Raw genomic sequence first — 7,803 nt, forward strand, 5'->3', positions numbered from 1 at the left:
CGGTCTGACGGATTGCACCCAACTTTTGCGAGCGCGTGTGGTGCCCCACTCGGGCACCCCACGACCAAAATGAACGAAATCCGACAACGAACGCACGTTGCGTCACGTCCGGGCAGCATTTTTGGGGTTTTCGGCCCGAAATCGTAGAAAATCCATACGGACTCGAAACGGGACGAATTTTGGCGTGCGTGCCCTCATAGGGCACTGTAGCACGTGCAAAAAAATGGGCACGTTTGGCAGATGCAAAGCGGAGACATGCGACCGAGGGTCCCCTCCGGCCATACCGAAACCACCCCCTTCCACAACAAGTACCTGAGCGGTCTGACGGATTGCACCCAACTTTTGCGAGCGCATATGGTGCCCCACCCGGACACCCCACGGCCAAAATGTACGAATTTTCAGGGTTTTCGGCCCGGAAAATCGTAGAAAATCCATATGGACTCGAAACGGGACGAATTTTTGCATGCGTGCCCTCATAGCGCACTGTAGCACGTGCAAAAAAATGGGCACGTTTGGCGGATGCAAAGCGGAGACATGCGACGAGGGTCCCCTCCGGCCATACCGAAACCACCCCCTTCCACAGCAAGTACCTGAGCGGTCTGACGGATTGCACCCAACTTTTGCGAGTGCGTGTGGCGCCCCACCCGGGCCCCACGGCCAAAATGAACGAAATCCGACAACGAACGCACGTTGCGTCACGTCCGGGCAGCATTTTCGGGGTTTTCGCCCCGGAAAATCGTAGAAAATCCATACGGACTCGAAACGGGACGAATTTTTGCGTGCATGCCCTCCTAGGACACTGTAGCACGTGGAAAAAAATGGACACGTTTGCTAAGTTAAAAAATAGCCTATTTGATTAAGTTAAAAATATGGGCATGTTTGGCTACGTTAAAAAAATTGGTTAAGGTAATTTTTTTGATAATGTGCCTACTTTATTTAGTTAAAATAAAAGAGGCCCTGTAAAAAAAACGCCGGCCGTCTCGCTAACCGACGCGCATGCGTGCATGGGGCCGTCCCACTAACAACGACGCCGCAATCAGCGCTCGGGCGATGTCGTTAGCCGACGGGCATGCAAATTTTTCTTGTACGTACAACCCGTCTCGCCGCCCCGCGATCTGAATGTGCTGCCGACGTACGCCGCCCATCGCCCCACACTCCAAAACGGCGCCGATGCCCCTCCCACCGCCGCCCCACCGTCCAAACACCGTCCGTGCACCCGCGCCGGCTTGCGTCCCCTGACCCGTCGCCCTCTATACGCTGCCGGTGCCTCTCCCACCGTCGCCGTCGTGTAAGTTTTTTTTTCCAGTTGCTTTATACAACGTGGCTCATAGCAGTACGATGGTATGTGACAAAAATCTATTTGATGCAGTATGAATATCGACGGTGTGATTCCATGTTCTGTTCAAAAGTGGGTTAGCCTAGTTGACAAACTGTCACCCAGTCAGAAATTCCAGTTTTATGAAACGGATATGCAGGGCATGTTTAGAATACCATCGATAAAGATGCGTGATTTTTTGCTTCACTTTTTACTCCAAGGTTACAATCCGAGTAGCAAAAAATTTATGGTTGAAGAGAGTTCTGGAAGTACTGCTGGAAGTAAAGGTCTTATTTCACTAAGGCCTGATGATGTGTACTCCATTTTTGGTTGGAAAAACAATGGAGTGGATGTTTGTGGGTTTCTTAGTACTGAAGGAGAAAAAGCAACCAAAAAAATACCAGTTAGTTTTGTTAGCAAGAAAAATGGTAAGATCATGATTGATGATCTCATAGAAAAGATTGTGAGGAACAATAGCACTGATGATGACTTCATTCGGATGACATTTCTAGTTCTTTTAGGAACTATAATTGCACCAGTGTCTCATGAATACGTTCCGAAAAAAATACTATGCCTTAGTGCAAAATATTAAGTTGATAAGGAAGTTCAACTGGAATGCATTCACTTCACGATTCTGTTTGTCGGAGATTGGTAAGCTTCTGCAGGACGGCCATGTTAGGCAGTGGCCCCAGGGGAACCTCGCCCTTTGCAAGTACGTTGTATTTATTAATTTGAACACTTTTCTTAGAAAATGTCATGGAAAAACATGTAATTTAATTAGTTTATGTGTTTTGCAGTACCTATACTGGGAGAAAGGTGCAACCAATCACCGGTCCAAAATATGATCCGTTGGCATTGTTGAGCCCGCTGATGAGGAACTGGACGGAAGATATGGCTGTGAGAAGAGACAAATACGACTATGAATATGGTCGTGGTGTTGGGATGGTAATCCTAGTAATCATGTTTTTTTACATTTATGAAAGAAAGTTAAGTGTGCGTATGGTTTGTATGTATAATTCTCTTGTTGCATTTGTAGATCGATGACAACATTACAGAGGAGTATAGGCTGAAAAAAATTCCAGAAGAAGAAGCTCAAAAAACCAAGAAAGCTAGTAGCAAAAAGTCTAACGTTACTGGAACGAGGAAAGAGGGCAGTACCTCAGAGGCTTCGAGCCAAAAGCCTACTATGGACCGGATTTTGAGTGAGATGAATGAGCTTCGGAAGGAACTGCTTCGTTTGCCAGAGTTATGCGCACAGGTAACACTTGAGCACGTCACGTCCGAAAAAAGAGTTTGTATATCAAAAAGATGATTCAGACCGGTTCCGCACACCTTCCAAAATGAATTTGCAAAAGGATGATGACGACGGTGATGTAACTTCTCGTGGAAACACACCTTTTTACTGCACACCTGAGTACTGTGATAGTTTCAAGGGTGATATGGATGATCCTATCCAAGTACCAGAAGTATTAGATGAAAAAGCTGCCACATCTTTAGGGACGGACGAAATCGCATCGCATGCGTCGCTTGGTTCTCAAGGAGTAGAAGAGGAAGTGGAGGAGGTTACTGGCAGGAGCAAGCGCAAAGGGTCACAACATGTCAAGTCTCCTTATGTGGTCCCTAAACCGAACAAGCGTGCAAAACGTTCTGCGAAAGGAAGTAAGTTTTTTGTGTTTCTAATTGTTCTTGCGTAATAATTATTTATATATTTGCGTTTATAATTATTTGAGTTGTGCGTTACAGAATTGTTCCAAAATGGTGGTGTTAACAAATCTAGTGATGAGTATGATGTGGTGAAAGCGTCCATCAAGTACGTGCGCGCGCATGAGCATTCACAAAAACATGCCAAAACAGAAATTTTCAATGATGGCTTGGAAGAAAGTCTGACTGTGCGGAGAGCTTGTCAGATTATTAACCATGAGTGGCTAAGTGGAGATGTAAGTTAATTTCATATATTGTTTTACAATTGATTCGAAAACACCATTGTTAAATCTGACACATTATTTATAGGTAATTAATGCATACTCATCATATTTGGTCGACAAAGTTAGTGATGATCGTTTCATGTTGACAACTTGGAGGATACATTGGTTGCTTCACGTTAGACCCGGAAAGAAGACCACCGGTAACGATTATGAAGCAGAGTCGCATAGTAATGGACCCGTGAATAGATGTGAGGACGAGTATTTCAAAAATCAAAGGTAAGTTTGATTGGTTACATGGTACATACATACGATAGTATGTGCTGATTGTGTTTTATGGTCCTTGTGATGCAGACTTACATTCCTCTAAACAAGCAGAACAATCACTGGATTACTGTCGTCATGCATCGCGGGAAGAGAGAGTTTCAGGTTCTTGACTCGTTGATGAACGGAAAACTTGACAGTGTTACTAGAGAACTCGTTGAGGACCTGGTAGGTTTAACTTTCAAATGTGCATTTGGTAACATTGGTTTTTTAGTACACTGAATGACATTCTTTCCACCATTTTTATTATATCTTTAGAGAAAACAACTAGCAGAAGATATCCAAAAAGCAAATGCAACCGGAATTGTGAATTATCCGGATGTTTCCAATTGGCCTATTGAAACGTATGACATGCCAAAACAACATGATGGGTGAGTTATTACTTTGACAGCATGTCGGTCCTGTATGTACAGTAGATATTTAATCTTCATAAATTGTATGTACTAGGAATTCGTGTGGAATATTTCTCCTTCGATGCTTTCAATATTGGGATGGTGACAAATGGACAGGCTTATTTTCACAGGTACGCAAGTCATGTTTGTACTATGATGTACTATGAACGCTGTGCTAATATCACTTTTTTTCAGAGGTCAATTGATGATTCGAGAGAGGTAATGATTGCGCAACTTATCTTTTCGGAAAGAAACAAGCTTGATGAAGTGAAAAACAAAGTTATTCGAATATCAAAGAAGAAGAAATAGATGCGGCACGGAGGAGTTTTGCATGTGATTGGGTGGTACTAGAGGACTATATTTTCCAAACGCTTTGCGCACTTGCTTATAAATTTTATGTAATAGACATATTTATTGATTTTGCCACTATTTTGTTCCTAAAAGATTATACACTTAATTACGTTTTTATGACCACATGATATTGTGTTTCATAAATATTATATAATCAGTCTTTTTTTAGTTACATGATTTTTTTGTTTCCGAATAGTTGTAAACTATGGTAACGCATTACTAAAAAAACGCGACGATTTTATTTATAAATACAAATTTTTTTACAAAAAATGAACGTAGTGTTTAGATTTACATATATGTAATCGTGTTGTCGTTAAGTTTTTATACACTAAACTATGGCAGCACACTGCGTGTTACTTTGTTAGCACAAAGTTAGTTTACAGCACACTGTGTGTTAGTTTAGTTTAGAAAAGCTTAAAAAATATTTTAGGTAAAAAATTGCCCGCCCGTCGTTATCAAGCCCACCGGACGACTACGACAGGCGTTTCAGAACACAGCGTGCAAACTAGGCCCTACAGAGCAGCATCGACGCGGTCCATCGACGGGGTAGTAACAGAGGAGTTCAATGTGCCGACGGGAGCTGAGTATATAAGCTGGTCGCCGTCCCCTTCGGCCGGCGAGGTGGGACTAAACTTGCGTCGGCCGCGGGGCGACGTGGACACAGCCAGACGCGACGTGGGCCGGCCCAAAAAGGCAATGGACGGCGCAGACTTCTGAACGGCTCGACGCGCCGTGGGCCGGCCCAGTTACCCCCGCTGAGACGACGCGCGACGAAAACTAACATTCAGTTTAGTCCCACCTCGCCGGCCGAAGGCGACGACGACCAGTTTATATACAGAGCTCCCGTCGCCACATTGAACTCCTCTCGTCTATTACCCCGTCGATGTACCCTGTCGATTCTGCCCTGTTGCGCCTGGTTTCCACGGCGTGCTCCGAAACGCCGGTTGTAGTCGCCCGCTGGGCTTGATAACGATGGTCTTATTAAGACACGCCGTGGAGACGGGTGGGCATGTTTTTCCTTTTTTTTCAACAACAATTCGCACAGTACTTCTCTTATTTAAATATAGTTGACAGTCGACGGGACTAGTAAGTACATGCAGAATTCATAATATAAACAATGAATATATAGTAAATACATGCATAATTCATCATATAAACAATGAATAGTAAATATTTATATCAACAACAATGATGTCTCAACATAACAATTGTCACCACAGTAATTTTATTGTAGTGGACAGAAAATAACAAGTCTCAAATGAGAACGGTCTGTAGGAAATAATCTTGTTTCACACATATAAAATACTCAACACGAACATAAATGGAAGAGGTAAAACACTTGTATTTTCTTCACTTGAGTCTTCAAGCCAAGTTGCTGCATAGAATAAATAAAAAATTGTGAGAATCAATGTACGGTAGATGAATCAACGAAACTAATATAAACAAAGCAAAAAGACGTACAGTTACATATAAATGGAAGCAGTAAAACAGATGCACCGTCGTCACTTCTGTCTTCAAGCCCAGTTGCTGCATACAAAAACTATGAGAATCAATGTACCGTAAATGAAACAGCAAAACTAACATACACAAATAATAGACATACTCTTCATTTTTGCTGCATGTGCTCCTGTTATGACCTGAGCCGCTGCATATGCTACATTTTCGTCCAGATTTCTCGTCAAATGCTTTAGGCCTCTCATTTTTTGTCACATCTGGGCCACCCTTACCGCGACCTCTACTGTTCTGCTTAGGTGCGCCCTTGGTGGAAACCTTTACTGGATCACGAACCAGAATATGGTCTCGGTTAGGCTCAAATGGATTATTGTTCACGAAGCTTCTTTGACTATCATCTTCATTTCCCTGTATGTCCTTATTCGCTATAATATCATCGAGAGCTGCCATCAACTTGTCGAATAAGAAAGGATTACTGCATGCAACATGACATGCTTCTGAAGATTTGATGGTCAACTCACTATATCTAGCTCTGTCCTCACCACTGGACCAACCCCACCCAAAAAAATCGCTGGTGCGCTTCACGGGCAGTCCGGCTTGTGCTTTTTTGAGAATCTTCGCAGGACACAACACTTGGGTATCACAGGTAAGTTCAGTGCATTCAAAACATGAATAATATGCTTGCAAGGAAGCCCTTTGCGAGTCATACTTCGGCAACTGCACTTTATAGTTTATGCGGAGTTACCTGACGTATAGTCCACATTAAATCTGTGATCCCTGTTATTCTTCCACGCAACCACAAATCTCTGACTATCAGTCCCTGTCAGTCTATCAATTACCTCAAGCTCCTGTACCTTCTTCATATCTTGTTGCAACATATAAAAGTTTGCCTGCGTGAATGCTTTCGCAGCATACGACTCAATGGCCTGACACTCAGTCACTGTTACTGGAAGAGTCTGTGAGGCCGTGTAGTCATCATAAGCTTCATTCTCACGGAGGCGAACAATACAATTCTCGTAGTGTACAATCATGTCAACGATCGTCATACCATAGTCAAGATGAAGGTGCAGGCTGGAGTTCAGACTATCACTCCTCTGATTACTGCGCATACCAAGGAAAAACCCACCAGACAAATATGATGCAGCCCAAAGCGTCCTCTTCCTGTACATCCTATGGAGCCATGTTTTCGTTTTCTCCATCTGCCATTTGCGCACAAACACGGCCCATCTCTCCTCAAAAACCTTATGTGTAGTGGCATAGTACAATAATGCCCTAAACTCCTTCAATGACTTGTGGTTGAGGTGTTTCTGCATATTCTTTTCAATATGCCATGAACATAGACGATGCCACACGTCAGAAAGCACCTTCCTGATAGCCCTTACCATCGCTGCATCTCCATCGGTAATTACAGATTTGGGCCTCTTCTGACAGTTAGCTTTCAAGAACGTGTTAAGCAACCAAACATATGTAGCCTCAGTCTCGTCTGAAACAATGGCGCAGGCGAATACCATAGTGCAACAGTGGTTGTTCAGACCCACAAAAGGGATGAACGGCATTCCATACCTGTTCATCTTGTATGTGCTGTCGAACACAACAACATCACCATAGTCTAGGTAATCCCGGCGTGACTGCGAATCACACCAGAAAAGGTTTTGGAGCCTGCCTTCAGCGTCAACCGTGTGCTCAAAGAAGAAGTCTGGATCTCTGTCCTTTCTGGTCAACATGATTCCTATGGCAGTATCAGCATCACCTTGTGCAAGCAATTTCATCTTCTCCCTATAGCACATGTTATACAGCTTTGTCCTCTGAAACGGTGACTTTGCATACGACCCATACCTGCTAAGATGTTGTCAAAAATGATATGTTTTCTTATCCCAGCTCCAGCCATAGCTAAGATCTCAACTCTCTCAAATGCTTTGATCTGATTATGAGATCGGAGGAAAGGGACTTCGTCCGGTCGTGCAAGAGTGTGGCTGTGATCATCGAAGAAACTGCTGACATACCAAAGATTGAGCTTTTTATCAAGCTTAACCGTCAAATGGGCTTT

General features: G+C 43.4%; 1 pseudogene; it reads left to right on the forward strand.

Moving 5' to 3' along the window:
* The first annotated feature begins 1,656 nt into the window (after positions 1–1,656).
* Positions 1,657–4,262, forward strand: LOC123096912 (uncharacterized; annotated as a pseudogene).
* The last annotated feature ends 3,541 nt before the right edge of the window (positions 4,263–7,803 follow it).

Source organism: Triticum aestivum, chromosome 1B (assembly GCF_018294505.1).
Source record: "Triticum aestivum cultivar Chinese Spring chromosome 1B, IWGSC CS RefSeq v2.1, whole genome shotgun sequence".
NCBI lineage: Eukaryota > Viridiplantae > Streptophyta > Magnoliopsida > Poales > Poaceae > Triticum > Triticum aestivum.